The following is a 17154-nucleotide window of genomic DNA, read 5'->3' on the forward strand; positions in this document are numbered from 1 at the left end:
TTAATGTTTTTTTTGGCCTTTCGGGGACCCCCTGAGAAAGCCTAGGGGGTCAGGGAGTCTCTACCCTGCCTCCTTTTCACGTTTTTAAGCTTTTACAAAAATCGTATAATCGTCATTTATATGCGACGGTCGCACCCATGCGCGCACGTAAAGTCATGTGATTTGAAAACAACACTTTTGATTGGTTTATAGAAGTTTCTATTCCAGAATCTTCAAAAACCCCACCCACTTCCCTCACTATCTCTTTCTTTTTCTTGGGAGAAGGGCCTTTGCTGCTTTGTTACAGCTTTGGAGTTTATGCCAGGATTTCTTTTGAAAAGATGGCAGAGAGACAGCAGCCACAGGATTCCTCCTCTTCTGACTCAGATGTGGAGCAACAACAGCCACCTGCAAAGAAATCAAAAGAATCCTTCATATGGAAGTTTTTCACTTTTCCTGAGGGGCAGAAAAAGGTGAATGCGCCAAAAGTAACCTGCACCATCTGTGGGAGTGTGCTGTCGAGGGGAAACCCTCAGAAAAAGTACTCTTTCAGCATACACACCATGTTGCGGCATCTGAGGAATGTGCATCCTCACCAATATGCACAGGCTTCTACAAGAGCCCTGGCGACACAACTACCACCTACTGTCCCCAGCACTTCATCTGGAGGAGCATCTCCTTCTACATCATCTATTAATATCAGGCCACTTTTCAGCAAGGTCCACCTCCGTTGCAACATGTGCAATGAAATTCTTTGCTATGGCGAGTCTAAGTTTAATAGAGCTGAAGATTGCCGAGCACAAATGCTCCCACCAATAATTTTTTTCATTTAATTCTTTTTTGTTCCTGTTGGGCAGTTTTTTGTTACCTGGTTTTTATTTTTGTTCTAAAAAATCCCCAAAAAATATAAAATTGTTAAAAAAATACAAAAAAATACAAAACAAAAAAGACAAAAAAACCAGTTCTTTTTAGAACTCACTTCACTTCTCCACAAAGAGCTATCGACCACATGCATCATTGTAGGTATTTGCGATTCCTAAATTGCGAAAATTAAGGAATCACAATTTAGAAATCGCAAATACCTATGCATTAAAAATTCGCATTTTTATTTGAGATTCCTTATTTTTCCTTATTTGCGATTCCCAATTTTGGGAATCGCAAATAAGATTTCTAGAGGCCCATAGGAATCAATTGGAAGGCATTCTCAGTTTGCGATTCGCAATTAAGGAATCGCAAAATGAAAATGCAATTTCAAGGGTGCAGGGAAGGTTCAAAGGACCCCCTCCTGCACCCCTGAAATGTACCTGAAAGTGCATTTTTCACACACACATGCCCAAAGGGCATGTGTGTGTTTTAAATGAAACTTTCAAAAATGCACTTTAGTGCATTTTTGAAAGTTTTCTAAAATTACCATGAAGGTTAACTTCATGGTAATTTACCACTTCTAATTTGCGAATTCGCAATTTTTTAAAACTCATGCATTGCATTTAAGAAATCGCAAAAATGCGATTTCTTAAATGCAATCACAATTTGAGAAATCGCAAAAAATTGCGATTTCTTAAATTGCGAAAATACCAAAAAGCTTCATGCATCCCAAAAACGGGATTTGCATTCGCAAACGGCCGAATTTTGTGATTCGCACCGTTTGCGAATGCAAAAACCCTTGATGCATGTGAGCATATATCTCTTATATACTGTGTCATACTTTTTTTGAATGAATGTGTAGAGTATAAATGAATGACTGAAATGACTGAGTGTAGGGGAGGAAGGGACTGATGGAATGAGTGAGGAAAGGGTAGTATGGTGAGTGAGGAAAGGGGAGTCAAAGAGTGATTGAAACAAGGGGACTAAGGGTAGGGGAGTGAGGTAAGTGGAGAGAAAGAGTAAAGAAAGGGCAGTAAGGAAAGGAAAGAGAGGGAGGAAGAGTGAGAAAAGGAGAGCATGGAACAGAGACAAGGAAGGGAAGTAAGAGATGGAAAGGGAGAAGTAGAGCCGAGTAAAGGGAGTGAAGTTAAGAGAAGTGGAGTGAAGGTGAGGGAAGGGGTATGAGGATGACAAAAGGGGAGTAAGGGAAAGTAAGAGATGGGGAGTGAGGGACATAGAAGTGAGGTGAGGGGATGGAGGGAGTTAGTAAAGGGAAGTGAGAGAATGGAAGGAAGGAATAGAGTGTGAGAGCGAGGGGGAGTGTGGAAAAGGGAAAGGGAAAGTGAAAGGGTGAAAAATACAGACAGGAGGAAGTGGAGAGGGGGAAAGGGAGTGACGGTGAGTGAACGGCAGTGACAGTTAGGGAAGGAGTATAAGGGTGAGGGAAGATGAATGTGAAAGAAGGAACAAAATTAAGAGAGAGGGAAAATGAGTAAGGAAGAGAGAAGGTGTGATATAAAGAGAGAGGAAATGAGTTTAAGGGTAAGGGAGAGAGAGAGACAGAATGAGAGCGAGGGAGAGCAAGGAACTGAGGGGCATATTACCAACAGTTAGCGATATTTATCGCTAACTGAGCTTAGCGTTAGTTTTTTTAACGCTGCGCTTCGCTCAATATTATCGCTGAGATAACGTCCTATTACTAACGTTTATCTCAAAAGCGATAATATTGTAGGCGTTAGCGTGAATATCGCTGGAAAACCAGCAGTGTTCACTCATTAGCGTGCAAATGCTGTTAGCCATGTTATCCACCTCCCATTGGATAACATGGCTAAGAACTGGTATTTGCAGGCGTTAGCGTTTGGCGATATTTGCGCTCAGCGTGAATATTTCCATCGCTTCGCCTTTCTTGGTAATAGGCGATAGCGAGGTTAGCGACTGCTTTCAGTCGCTAACCGGTTGGGTACGCCCACTTTGCATGTCATTAGCGATAAATATCGCTGACATGCAAAGCGGGACCCAAACCGCTCGCTATCGCCTACAAGCTGTCGCTAACTAGTATTAGCGACAGCTTGGTAATAGGGCGATGGAATTATCGTCGCTTAGCGGCCGAAAACGGCCGCTAAAGCGGCAATAATTCAATATCGCCACCCTTGGTAATATGCCCCTGAGAAGCAGTGAGGCAGTTAGAGTGAATGAGAGAGAGAGAGAGACAGGGAGAGAAACATGGATGAAAAATAGTGAGTGAGGGAGTAAACGAATGGGAGTGAGGGAAAAGTACTAAGGGTGAGTGAAAGGCAGTAACAGTGAGAGAATGGGTATCAGGGTGACTGCGAGAGAAGAAAGGAGATTAAGAGAGAGGAAAGGGGACTGAGGGATAAAGTAGGAGTGAAGGAAACAGAAAGAGAAAGACAGGAAGGGTGAGGGAGAGAAAGAGAGAGAGAGAGTGAGAGAGAAAGAGAGGGAGAGCAAGTGAATTTGAATTTGAATTTAAAAACATTTGTACAGCGCACGCTTACCCAACGGTTTCATGGCGCTAGTGAAAGATCAGTGGATGGCAGCGGCAACGGATTTAGGGGAAGGCTTGAGTGAACAGGAAAGTTTTAAGATTTTTACGGAACAGGGAATACGAAAGGGAGGTGCGTAGAGCGATTGGGAGGGAGTTCCAAAACGTTGGGGCCAGGACAGCGAATCTCACTCCGCCCGACCTCTGCTTTTTAAAGCGAGGGATGGTAAGAAGGGCCAAGTGAGCCGAGCGGAGTTCTCTGCCTGGGCAATAAGGTTTGATAAGAGAGCAGATGAATTTAGGAGCAGTGCCCGCTCTGGCTTGATAAGTAAGACAGCCGAGCTTAAACAGGGCGCGCTCTCTTATCGGGAGCCAATGCAGGGTCTTGAGTAGTGGGGTGACCCGATGATATCTGGGAAGGCCATGGATCAGACGGGCCGCCTGGTTCTGCACCAGTTGCAGACGGTGGATCATATATGCAGGGGCTCCGTTATAGACTATGTTGCCATAGTCTATCCGAGATAACACCATGGCCATCATGATGATTTTTAAGGCAGGGGGGGAAAAGAAGCGGGAGACCTTCCTAATCACTCTAAGGGAGAAGAAGGATGAGGAGACCACAGAGTTAACTTGAGGGAGAACCGAGAGCTGGGGGTTAAGAAAGATACCCAGGGTCTTCACTTTAGGAACCGGGAGTGGAGGGACACCAAGGGAAGGGGGCCAAAAGGAGGGAGACCAGGGACTGCAGCCACCTCCGGTCAAGACCAGTTCAGTCTTGTCCGGATTGAGTTTGAGGTGGCTGCAGTTCATCCAATCTTGGATAAGGGTCATGGTGGTTTGAACATTCAAAGCGGATGCAGATGAATGGGATAGATTGAAGATTAACTGGAGATCATCCGCATAATTAAATACGGTGACCTCCAGTTGCTGTAACATAAAAATGAGAGGGAAAATATAAAGGTTAAACAAAAGAGGGGAAAGTGATGAGCCTTGGGGGACCCCGCACTCTACCTTGCGGGTGGCTGCTGCAAAATCAGCCAAATGGACACTCTGTGTTCTCTCAGCCAGGAAGGACTGCAGCCAACGGAAGGCAAGGCCCTCAACCCCCGCCGCCCTGACACGGTTAAGAAGAATGGTGTGGTTCACCGTGTCAAAAGCGGCGGATAGGTCAAGGAGAATCAGAGCTTGCGGACGGTTGATGTCGATTCCGTCACGCAGCTTGTCCATGACTGAAATGACCACCTTTTCGGTAGAGTGCAGGGGGCGGAAACCAGCTTGACAGGGGGAAAGGCAGTGATTTGTCTCAATGTGAGTACTCAGCGTGGAGGTGATGTGAGTTTCGAGTACCTTAGCAAGGTAGGGGAGAAGTGAAATAGGACGGTAATTGGAAGCAGAGAGGGGATCGGCGTCCAACTTTTTCAAAATGGGGATGACAACCGCCGATTTATGTGAAATAGGAACGTGACCATGGATAAGGGAATCATTAAGGAGGGTCAAGGGAGGGGAAGGGCAGACTGAATAGATTTCCCTGAGTATGTTAGCGGGGGCAAAATCCTGAGGCGAGCCTGATTTGACCCGTTGAAGCAGGGGAACAAGGGTGTCAGTGGTAAGGAGTGGGAAGCTGGACAGTTTAGCAGAGGGGGGGGGGGGAGAAGGATCCATGAAAGTGGGGGAGGGGAGGGGAATGTTATGTTTAATCTTTTTAACTTTATCTATAAAAAACTCATTGAGCGAGTCACAGAGGAGTTGGGACGGGGGAGTGGTGGACGTGACTCTGGTGGAGGAGGCAAGCTCGTGAACAGTGGAGAAGATTTCTTTCGATTGAGACTCCGCAACCAGTATCCGGTGGGTGTAATATTCAGCCTTAGCTTCCAGAATGGTCTTTTTATAGGTATGCAGAGTGGCCAAATAGATGGTTTTTAAGGCAGGATCGTAAGTTCTACGCCAGACTCTTTCAGCCCTTCTAGCAGCAAGTTTTTTCTCTTTCAGATCGGGGGTGAACCAGCGGTTGGCTGCGTGGGCCCTTTTTACTGAAAGGCGCCTGAAGGGGGCGAGTTCATCTCCAGCCCTCGTAAGCCAGTTGTTAATCGCGGCAAGTTGAAGGCCAGCTGTCAGGCCAGTAAGGACCGGGCAAGTCGTGGCCAGGGCCGAGCAGAGGGAGGGCATACTGACCTTGCCCCATTTCCGAACCCAGGTATTTTTAGGAAGGGGGGGCTTGATCGGGAGTGATAAACCAAGGGAGAAGGTGATAGTGAAATGATCTGACCAAGGGCAGGGTAAAATGGTGGGCAGAGTGGATGGAATGTTTAGTGTCCAAATTTGGTCTAACGTGTGGCCATGTTTGTGGGTGGGACTGTGGATAAGCTGTACAAAATTCAAATTTTCCATGAGGCTAGTGAATTCCTTGGACTGGGGGCTTTCGGCCGGGTCGAAGGGCCAGAAATTAAGATCCCCAAGGACAAGAACAGAGGAGTAATTTACTACCAGAGTGGCCAGCAGAGTCTGAATCTCAGGAAGGAACGAGGGAGTGAGCTGGGGGGGGCGGTATATGAGGACAAAAGTAAAAGGGGCTTGCTGGGAGGTTGAACGAGCTACAAGAAGGTCAACGTCAGCGATGGGGGGGGAGGGGAGGATATGAAAAGTGATGTCCGTGCGGGCTATTAGCGCCACCCCACCTCCCCGTTTGCCGTCAGAGCGATCCGCACGAATGGCGGAATAGGTAGATGGCAAGGCGGCAAGCACATTGGGGAGGGAGTCGGTCTTGAACCAGGTCTCCGTTAAAAACAGGAGGTCTGGTTTGTTGGTATCAAGATAATCAAATAGCTCATATTGATGATTTACAGCGGACCTGGTGTTAAGAAGGGTAGCCGAGGTGAAAGGTTGTTGAGTAGGAGGGGCAAGGAGTGACGAGGGAGCAGGAACGGGTATGGAGGCAGATGAAACAAAAAAGGATGCAAAACTAGGGGGGTGGGATGGGGGGGAACAGTATAAGCCAAGATGTTGTAGGGTAGTGGTCGTGGTGAAATTTAAACAGCCGGGGGACCATAAGAGGCAAAGCTGAGACGGGGTATAGGTGGTATAACCGACAGCGTCCCGTGCCCCTAGCCCCGGCTGGCCGCGGACGGGCGCAGACGGGCTTAACTCTGGCGCGACTCCGGCGCGCCTTCGTCGCGCCCGCTGCGCCCGTCCGCTGCGCTCCCGGAAGCACATTGCGTTTTGTAGCCTGCCTCCCCGAAAGCGCTGGACCGCTAACTCCGGCCAGGCTTCCCAAACAACACAGCCCAAGATGGCGCCTCGCCCTCCACTCAATCAGCACTGTCAGCTGCGGTGGAACGGGGCGAGGGAGGCCGCAGGAGGGGCAGTAAAGTGCACAAAATGCAGTGAGTACAGTCAAAATTTAAAATTGGTGCAACAGAAGTAAAAGTGACAGTTTTTAAAAAACGAAGGTGCCGGCATCTAAATCATGCCTGCGCACTCTGAGTAGGCTCACAGCTTAACAAAAGAAATAAGCGAGCTTTTGGATTAAAATCCAGCTCGCGCTGCACATAAGCTCTCCAGCAAACCCTAGGCGCTGCCACCGACCTAATGGTTCACAGTGAGCCCTGCGCTGCTTGTCGTTTTGTAGCCTGCCTCCCCGAAAGCGCTGGACCGCTAACTCCGGCCAGGCTTCCCAAACAACACAGCCCAAGATGGCGCCTCGCCCTCCACTCAATCAGCACTGTCAGCTGCGGTGGAACGGGGCGAGGGAGGCCGCAGGAGGGGCAGTAAAGTGCACAAAATGCAGTGAGTACAGTCAAAATTTAAAATTGGTGCAACAGAAGTAAAAGTGACAGTTTTTAAAAAACGAAGGTGCCGGCATCTAAATCATGCCTGCGCACTCTGAGTAGGCTCACAGCTTAACAAAAGAAATAAGCGAGCTTTTGGATTAAAATCCAGCTCGCGCTGCACATAAGCTCTCCAGCAAACCCTAGGCGCTGCCACCGACCTAATGGTTCACAGTGAGCCCTGCGCTGCTTGTCGTTTTGTAGCCTGCCTCCCCGAAAGCGCTGGACCGCTAACTCCGGCCAGGCTTCCCAAACAACACAGCCCAAGATGGCGCCTCGCCCTCCACTCAATCAGCACTGTCAGCTGCGGTGGAACGGGGCGAGGGAGGCCGCAGGAGGGGCAGTAAAGTGCACAAAATGCAGTGAGTACAGTCAAAATTTAAAATTGGTGCAACAGAAGTAAAAGTGACAGTTTTTAAAAAACGAAGGTGCCGGCATCTAAATCATGCCTGCGCACTCTGAGTAGGCTCACAGCTTAACAAAAGAAATAAGCGAGCTTTTGGATTAAAATCCAGCTCGCGCTGCACATAAGCTCTCCAGCAAACCCTAGGCGCTGCCACCGACCTAATGGTTCACAGTGAGCCCTGCGCTGCTTGTCGTTTTGTAGCCTGCCTCCCCGAAAGCGCTGGACCGCTAACTCCGGCCAGGCTTCCCAAACAACACAGCCCAAGATGGCGCCTCGCCCTCCACTCAATCAGCACTGTCAGCTGCGGTGGAACGGGGCGAGGGAGGCCGCAGGAGGGGCAGTAAAGTGCACAAAATGCAGTGAGTACAGTCAAAATTTAAAATTGGTGCAACAGAAGTAAAAGTGACAGTTTTTAAAAAACGAAGGTGCCGGCATCTAAATCATGCCTGCGCACTCTGAGTAGGCTCACAGCTTAACAAAAGAAATAAGCGAGCTTTTGGATTAAAATCCAGCTCGCGCTGCACATAAGCTCTCCAGCAAACCCTAGGCGCTGCCACCGACCTAATGGTTCACAGTGAGCCCTGCGCTGCTTGTCGTTTTGTAGCCTGCCTCCCCGAAAGCGCTGGACCGCTAACTCCGGCCAGGCTTCCCAAACAACACAGCCCAAGATGGCGCCTCGCCCTCCACTCAATCAGCACTGTCAGCTGCGGTGGAACGGGGCGAGGGAGGCCGCAGGAGGGGCAGTAAAGTGCACAAAATGCAGTGAGTACAGTCAAAATTTAAAATTGGTGCAACAGAAGTAAAAGTGACAGTTTTTAAAAAACGAAGGTGCCGGCATCTAAATCATGCCTGCGCACTCTGAGTAGGCTCACAGCTTAACAAAAGAAATAAGCGAGCTTTTGGATTAAAATCCAGCTCGCGCTGCACATAAGCTCTCCAGCAAACCCTAGGCGCTGCCACCGACCTAATGGTTCACAGTGAGCCCTGCGCTGCTTGTCGTTTTGTAGCCTGCCTCCCCGAAAGCGCTGGACCGCTAACTCCGGCCAGGCTTCCCAAACAACACAGCCCAAGATGGCGCCTCGCCCTCCACTCAATCAGCACTGTCAGCTGCGGTGGAACGGGGCGAGGGAGGCCGCAGGAGGGGCAGTAAAGTGCACAAAATGCAGTGAGTACAGTCAAAATTTAAAATTGGTGCAACAGAAGTAAAAGTGACAGTTTTTAAAAAAACGAAGGTGCCGGCATCTAAATCATGCCTGCGCACTCTGAGTAGGCTCACAGCTTAACAAAAGAAATAAGCGAGCTTTTGGATTAAAATCCAGCTCGCGCTGCACATAAGCTCTCCAGCAAACCCTAGGCGCTGCCACCGACCTAATGGTTCACCATTAGTGACTGAGAGGGAGTAAGGCGGTTAGACTGAGTGAGATAGAGGGAGAGAGGGAGAGAGAAATGGAGTGAAGAGGAGTGTGGGACTAAAGGAATGGGAGTTAGTAAAAGTGAATGAGGAAAGAGGAGTAAGGGAAAGGGACTGACGGATGGAGTGAGGGAAAGAGAGTGAAGGGGAGTGAGAGAAGTGGAGTGAGTGAAAGAGAGTGAAGGATGATAGGAAGGAAAATGAGTAAGGGGAGAGTGAGAAGAGACTAAGCGATACAGCAAGACAAGGGTTGTGATGGAGGAAGATAGGAAAGAGAAGTGTGGGACAGAGAGGGAAAAGACAGAGTTGGACAAGGTGAGTGAGAGTGAAGGAAGAGTACTGATAGTGAGAAAAGGAGTGTAAAGGTGAATAAAGGGGAGTAAGGAGAATCAGGAAAGGGGGGTAAGATAAAGAAAAGGAAGGTGAGTAAAAGAGACAGTGAAGAAAGGGAATGAGAGATAGAGAAATAATAGAGTGATGAAAAGGTATTTTTTGTTTGTCATACTTACCTTATAAATAATGACAAGTTAATACTTTTTATTATAAATATAGTATCTGTCGAAGACAAGAAAACATTGAGTTATAATATATAATTCACAATACAAAAGAAAGTAGAAGTGAAAGAAACAGAAAGGGAAAGAAAGGAAGGGTGAGGGAGAAAGAGAGAGGGAAAGAGTTAGAGAGAAAGAGAGGGAGAGCAAGTGAGTGACAGGGAGTGAAGTGGTTAGACTGAGTGAGACAGAGGGAAAGAGAAAAGGAGTGAAGGGGAGTGAGAGACTAAAGGAATGAGAGTTATCAAAAGGGAATGAGGAAAGGGGAATAAGGGAAGGGTATTGTCGGATGGAGTAAGTGAAAGAGGGTGAGGGTGAGTGAGGTAATGGAAGCAAGAGGAAGGGAATGGGACTGATGCACAGTGAGGAGAACATGAAGTGGGGGAAGAGGACTCAGATTGAATGAAGGGCAGTAACAGTGACGGAAGGGATATACGATTGAGGGAAAGGGAGTTATTGAAAAAGAAGCATATGTATAGAAAGAGAGAGAAACTAAAAGGAAGAGTACTGAATAGAGAGGAAGACAGTGAAAGAGACAAACAGAAGGAGAGTGAGGGAGTTTGAAGGAGTAAATCAGTTATGGTGACTGAGACAGAGGAAGAGATTTAGAGACAGATGGAGGAAAGGGGAGTGAGAGAGGGAATAAAGGAAGGGAACTGAGCAAAAGGGAGTGAGGGAGTGAGAGAAGTGGAGTGAGTGAAGGTGAGTGAGGGATGATGTTATCAAAAGAGAGTAAGGGGGAGTGAGAAGAGACTAAGCGACACAGCAACACAAGGGTAGTGATGGAGGAAGATAGGAAAGAGAAGTGAGAGACAGACAGGGGAAAGAGGGAGTTGGACAAGGTGAGTGAGGGTGAAGAGAGAGTACTGATAGTGACCGAAAGACTGTAAAAGTGAATGAAGGGCAGTAATGAGAATGAGGAAAGGTGAGTAAGATGAGTAAAGGAAGGGTAGTAAGATAGAGATTAAAGAATAGGAAAGAGAGAAAGAGAAGTAAGAGAGGGAAGAAAAAGTATTTTCTGTTTGTCATACTTACCTTATAAATAATGACAACTTAATAGAATATTTTTGTATAAATATAGTATCTGTGGAAGACAAGAAACAATTGAGTTATATTATATATTTCATAATACAAAAGAAAGTAGAAGTGAAAAAACAGAAAGGGAAAGAAAGTAAGGGTGAGGGACAAACACAGAGGGAGAGAGTGAGAGAGAAAGAGAGGGAGAGCGAGTGAATGACAGGAAATGAAGTGGTTAGACTGAGTGAGACAGAGGGAGAGAGGGAGAGAGAAATGGAGTGAAAGGAGTGAGAAACTAAAGGAATGAGAGTTACCAAAAGGGATTGAGGAAAGGGGAATAAAGGAAGGGGATTGACAGATGGAGTGAGCGAAAGAGTGTGAGGGAGAGTGAGGGAATGGGTGCAGGAGAAATGGAATGAGAGTGATGGAGAGAGAAGAGAACATGAAGTGGAGGAAGAGGACTCAGGTTGAATGAAGGGCAGTGGCAGTGAGGGAACGGATATAAGGGTGAGGGAAGGGGAGTGATGGAAAAATAGGCATATTAAGAGAAAGGAAAAAGAAGTAGGTGAGAGAGAAGGATTTATGGAAAGAGAGAGAAAAGAAAAGGAAGACTGGTGGAGAGAGAGGGAGACAGTAAAAGAGACAAACAGAGGGAGAGTGTCGGACTGTGAAGGAGTAAATCAGTTATAGTGACTGACACAGAGGAAGAGACTTAGAGACGGATGGAGGAAAGGGGAGTGAGCGAAAGGGAGTGAGGAAGTGAAAGAAGTAGAGTGATTGAAGGTCTCTGAGGGATGATGTGAAGGAAAGAGAGCAAGGGGGCAGTGAGAAGAGACTGATCGATACAGCAAGACAAGGGTAGTGATGGAGGAAGATAGGAAAGACAAGTGAGGGACAGACAGGGAAAAGAGGGAGTTGGACAAGATGAGTGAGGGTGAAGGAAGAGTACTGACGGTGAGAGAAGGAGTGTAAAGGTGAATGAAGGGGAGTAAGTAGAATGAGGGAAGAGGAGTAAGATGAGGAAAGGTAAAGGAGTAAGAGAGAGAGTGAAGAAACGATAGAGAGAAAGAGAAGTAAGAAAGTGATGAAAAAGTATTTTTTGTTTGTTGTGTTTACCTTATAAATATAATATCTGTGGAAGAGAAGAAACAATTGAGTTATAATATACATTTCACAATACAAAATACAACATAATTTGTACAATATGTTATACATTTTATTTTGTTGTTCTCAGAATATATTGAATTTCACTAAAAACAGTGAGTTCAATACTACTCATCATATGACAGCGGGCAAAAAAAACACAATCAAAAAGATTGTGTTTAAAAAACCCATTCAACATTTTCATTAAGAATGTAACAATTAGAAAAAAACATATCTTAAATGTCTTTTTCGAACAGCAATTGTTTATGTAAGTAAGGAATGTCACCAACAATCACAAAGTAACAAAACATTATTACTTCTTTCTTATACACTCTAAATAAAGTAATGTACTAACATATGCTAACAACATTTACCCGAAATAGTAATTTTTTGTTTCACATATCATTCCTCATGGCCAAATAGTATGTGTGAAATCCTTAGTTTGGAAGTTACTTAATAGTACTCTTAAGCATCCGTTTCCCAACCTTCTGAACCAAAAGCACCAACATCTTTTGAACCATCTAACAATGGTTATAGCTCCACCCGATGCTATTTATCATGAACATAGAACCTTAAACAACTAGCATGCTATCAGAACCTTAACATCATCTGGTATGCCGATCACACTCTGCTCATCCTTTATCTTACCAAGGAGCTGTATACCATTAAAAGAAACCTCTACAAGGAAATAAAAATGTCACCAACATCTCCAACAACTACAACAAATCTAAAACACCTCTGCCTCACTCATGATCAACATTTCCTGTAATTCTCATATCACTCACTATGTGATACACTTACACTACCTCTATGACAAGTACACGTTTTTTTTTATCTTGATCACCTTCACTTACAAAGTAATTCTCAACATCAGACTAACCTTTTTTAACAGCACTAATCTTCCTAGGCCAATTGTTTCCCCTAAAATTTGGGCTGTAAAAACACTAGGTAAGAATTTGGTAAGTCAAAAGGCAAACGTTGTTTAAAAGTCAATTGAGTATCATTACAATTAGTCCAGTCTTTTGGACATTTTAAATAAGCTGTGTAATGTCCTGATGTTGTAGAAGGACCATCATGGAAAATAATTGCTACAGTTACAAAAGTTCTTCCTGAAATTGATAATTGAGAAGCCACAAACTTTTTTATTAAAGTTGTCAATTTTGTTCCATCAGGTCTGCATCATTGGAGCATTAAAATTACATACCGTCCATATCTTTGTATAAATAATGTTGATAACATTTGTGAGTTACATTGGGTACAGACCATGTTTTGATTTGCTTCTCTAACTAGATTATTAAAATACACTGATTTGCAGTCTGGTAACGTTAAATATATAAAATTTTCAGTATCTATTTCAGTACTACTTGAAAACGAACAATTATCACAGTCATGTTGCCATTTATAAGAAACGTCAAAAATATTTTCAATATCTATACCTTCATCTTGCAATACAACAAGCATATACATTAGAAATTCCTGACAATCTTGCTGAATATTCCGTGAAAATTGATTTAGACCAGAACATATGTCTAAAACATTTCGAATATCAGAAACACTTTCTATTTTTGTTTTATCACTGCTACATTTCTCAAAGACAGAATTCAACAAACAAGAAAATCTTTGATCCCGATTTTCAACAATCTGTTGTTGTAAAGTTTGAAGAAAAAAAACATTAACCACTACATTAGCATAGCAGTTGACACCAGAACTGTTTTCAAACTGAAATCCAACAACCTCTTCAATACTATCCTTTTTCTTTTTGCTTACAATTACTGGTTCATCTAGTTTTTTTCTTTTCTCTACAACCTCGCTACAATTTTTCTCATATCTTCTTTTTTGACCTACCACAAGCTTTTCAAATAAAGGATATTGAGGTAAATTTGGAACATATTCTCTTCTTAACCTATTATAATCTTTCACACAAATTAGATCTGCACTAATCTTTGTCTCATCAAAATCAATCAAGTATAATCCAGATAAAGTTCTGACTCGAGATAAAGCAACATATGCCATACCCTCCTTGAACACAGTACTTCCAATATTCACCAAAGCACTATCTACACTTAAACCTTGAGATTTATGAATAGTCACTACATATGCCAAACAAACAGGAAACTGTTTTCGGCGGACATATAAATCTTTTACAAACAAAAATCGAGTCGAACAACGACTCAATTGTTGTACTTCTTCAATTTCATCAAATTTGATTTTCAAAAATTCAATGTCATCTCTATTTGGGTAATTCACAAAAGCAACAACATGACCCATTGCTCCATTTACTAAACCTCTTTCCACATGTAAATTACGTCGTAAAATTATCCGACAAATTTAAACATGCATATAGATTCTTTTCTAAACCAGCCGTTTTAGACATTGATTTGTCTAAAGAATCCAATTTTGACTTAAACTTTTCTGACAAAATAATAGTAGCTCCTTCATGCTCTATTCTATCAATAGATTCCAGTTTTATAATTTCTTGATTTTCTAACTTTAACATTTTTTCATTGAAGATTGAACATTCTTGCAGAGTTGGCATCAAGCATATCACTGATTTATTTTCTGCAATTTTTCTATATATATTCTCTGCACCAACATTTTCATTTGGAAACAAATTTGAAAGTAATCGTGCCTGTAAAGCTTCTTTGCAATGTTCACTCACTTTTCCAATTCTTATATCTTGAAGAATACTTTTATAATCAGCATCCTTTGCCTGTCGCATATTTTGAATGAGTTCTGAATATTTGAAATATAACCATATATTAACATTTCCAATGCTTCCCAGGCACTTTCTGGTATCTTCATGTGTAACGGTTTTAAACACTGGTTGTCCTTTCACAGGAGTTAGCTGTAGTAGATCTCCAAAAACGATGACGTGTTTGCATCCAAATAACACATCATACTGTGTTTTAAGAATTTGTTGCATTCTTAAATGCACAAAAGCAAGCATTACATTTGATACCATGCTTACCTCATCAATAATGAGAAGGGTTATTTTTTTCAGGACTCTGGAAACTTCACAACAAGCTTCTCCTTTTGATATTACTGGTCGTGGAAATCCAAAACGACATTTTGTGTAGAACTTGTCCTTTGATTTGTACTTTCGACGACAGTATTTTCCACAACGATGGGTTTGAAACCGTAAGACTTGATGTTTTAAATTCTTTTGTTCTGTACTTTTAGGAACAGCACATGTAGAATACTGTTCGATAAGAGTCATCACTGTGTCATCCGAATCCGTTCCAAATTTGGGGGCATCTTTGATCCATAGCTGCATATGTATGTGAGGTGCACCTCTTGCTTGATACTCCTTTCTCCAAAAGAAATCCAGAACCTCTCCAAGAGGAGGATTTTTTTGTGATAAAAGACATCATAGCTTCAAATCTATGATTGAAATACCTGCATACATTAACTGGATCCAAAGAGCACAGTTCTCCAGGTGTCTTGTATTCTATATTTTCTATGTTTGCATTTGCCTCTCGAAGAAATTGAAGTAAATCTTCCCAAGCATACTCAGCACAGCTTAGAGTAAGGAACCATGTAGGAGTTCCTAAGTTTCTTAGCATACATTTCAAATCCCCATGACGACGGTACCAATACTCGTTAGTACCACGCTGACATGCCATGAGATTAATTAGCTGAGATTCCAAAACAGTGTCTTTCTGTTGGACTTTATCCATAAAGTCCCTTGCCGAAACATTTTGCAGATGTACTCCACTTTTTAGTATATGGTTCACTGCATAAGAAAGTCCAGACAAGTCATTCTCAAACAGAAGATGAAAAAAATATGGAATACATTGGTGAAACCTTGGATCTTCTGCATATAATCTTGAAGTCCGGTATTCAGATGCAGGAATCTGCACAGGTCGGTCATCATATCGTCCACCTTGACCTGTTGGAAGTAACTGAGGAAAACAACAACCTTCCAAGCTTTCTTCCCATACACTAATGGGACTTCCTTTTGCTTCTTTCATTTGGAATAACTCAATAGCATTCCTCATTACTTCTTTGGAATGCAGTGGATGAACACTATAATGTTCATAAATTTGTTCACTTCTGGACACATCCACTTTTTCAATTTGTCCAGCTGACAAATCACTGTTGTCTTCTACAGTTGTTTCCTCTTCTCCTACATATACATTTTTGTAATATTGATTGTTTTTTACCAAATACAACGTAGCCTTTTTCACTTTCCTAACATCCACTAATTCTTGCCAGATTTTCTTACTCTTCGTAGGTACGCCAATAACAAGAATAAATAGAGGTTCCTCTTCCACATTTTCAACACCAATTGTTTAAATATTTTTCTTTAAATCAAGAGGTAAATATACAACTCTTCCCTTTAATCCTCTCTGTAAATCTGAAGGATTCAATTTCCCTGTCTTAGGCTCCATACGAACAATAGCCTGAAATGGATGCACACATTGAATCAAAATAGACTCATAGGTATTTAAATCCATCAGTTCAGAAGGAGTATTTACCAACTCAAGATTATTATGTACAGCTCTAGCAGGCATTTTGTTTTCATTTAATTTATTATAACAATATTTACAAATATGTTGATCAGAACCCAAATCAAAACAATTCTCTACCAACAAATAAGTTGCAAAATCCTTCCACTCATTATTATTTTCCTTTTCACTTTTTACATATAAATCAACTAACCTAGTCTGATTCTTATAATGAGTTTGTCGACAACACACACAAGAAAAGTTTGGCCTTTCACCTGAAATGACCTTAAACCTTGTAATTTCTTGGTCAAAATTTTCTGTACTAAAATTCTGTACATTTTCTTCCACATTTCCTTCTATTACTGTATCATTTTCTGCACTGTCCTCTTTTTCACAAAAGTAACTAACCTCAATTTCTTCACAAATGTTCTTTACATCTAATACAGATCCATGTAAAAGAGCACTGTTTAACAGTTTTAGCTTAAGTGCTGGACTTTTTGCATAATACAACCTTCTCACTAATTTCCTCACTTCAGTATGATGCACTGCTAACGTCCTAAAATGATGAAAAACACTCTGGCATACTTTTCTAGAAAGGCAAGCCAGAGAATGCCCTTGTAAACCCGTTTTTTCTCTCAGTCTGCAATTGTCTAATTCTTGCAACATTTTAATCTTTTGTTTAAGACTTTTCTTAGTATACTTACGTAAGAAATTGCGAAAAAAAATCAATTGAATCCTGTCGTACACTACAAATACTACTACAATTCCAAGTGTACACTGGAGCCTTAGGACGTCTCCCTAAAACTTCATCAGCTAACACCTCTTCTGCACTTCTTGGGATAATTTTCTCTTTTTCAAACGGACAGCTGTCCTTCACATCATATGCTCGACCACTGGTGTCAACTGCATGCAACAAATCATTACTCTGAAAGTAACTCTCTTCATTAAAAAACGACTCACAACTTGAACTATGTTTCCATTCTCCAGAAAAAACATTACAAAAATTAG

The 17154-nt window shown here is 42.8% G+C and overlaps 1 protein-coding gene and 1 long non-coding RNA gene across 3 annotated transcripts in view; both read left to right on the forward strand.

Moving 5' to 3' along the window:
- The window catches only part of FA2H (fatty acid 2-hydroxylase), a 718995-nt gene that overhangs the window by 109661 nt on the left and 592180 nt on the right, over positions 1 to 17154 (forward strand). The gene's annotated exons all lie outside the window — the stretch shown is intronic.
- LOC144798807 (uncharacterized) lies at positions 1830 to 11113 on the forward strand. The gene is made up of 2 exons (XR_013603656.1): positions 1830 to 3312; positions 8963 to 11113. It is a non-coding gene; the product is annotated as an uncharacterized LOC144798807 (long non-coding RNA).

Source organism: Lissotriton helveticus, chromosome 12, assembly GCF_964261635.1.
Source record: "Lissotriton helveticus chromosome 12, aLisHel1.1, whole genome shotgun sequence".
In the NCBI taxonomy this organism is placed as follows: Eukaryota; Metazoa; Chordata; class Amphibia; order Caudata; family Salamandridae; genus Lissotriton; species Lissotriton helveticus.